Below are 610 nucleotides of genomic sequence, written 5' to 3'. Positions count from 1 at the left end.
CACTAAACACACACACACGCACACACACACACACACACACACACACACACACTTCACACCCACCTCCCCCTTTATACCACAGCTCACCGTCACCCTGAGACGTCTGGCATCCAACAACACAGAGAGAGACAGAGAGGGGGTAAACTGTGAGATAGGGAGAACAAAGGGCGAGCGGGTTTCCTCGACTGGTTGAGTCTGTCCTAAAGCCAAAACACAGAGAGAGAGAGAGTGAGAGAGCAGACAGGAAATGTGCTTTGAGGTTTCCAGGACTTTTCTTTTTACAGCCCCCCGCCTCACTGCCTCGAACTCTGTCTTTATTTCTCTCTGTGACGCAGATGAATGTGAAAATCCACCGTTTGCTAACTGTGCACATCATAGATTGATAGAGAGATAGATCATGTGATTTACTGTCGTACAGTCATGTGATCAAGATTATTAAAATAGACAGATTGTGGAGAGTTGATGGTTAAATAATGAAGCTTTAAAAATATAATTTTTGACTGTTACAGTGTAAAAAAGTCCTGCAGTAAAAATGTTAGTTGAGTAAAAGTGTGTGTGTATAATCCGTAAAGGTACGTAAAAAAACAATATTTCTGCCACTAGGGGCTCT

The sequence above is a fragment of the Morone saxatilis genome, unplaced genomic scaffold (assembly GCF_004916995.1).
Source record: "Morone saxatilis isolate NCDOM2014 unplaced genomic scaffold, NCSU_SB_2.0 Contig12, whole genome shotgun sequence".
Lineage (NCBI taxonomy): Eukaryota > Metazoa > Chordata > Actinopteri > Moronidae > Morone > Morone saxatilis.
The sequence above is the reverse complement of the archived record's forward strand: the minus strand, read 5'-3'. Positions refer to the sequence as shown.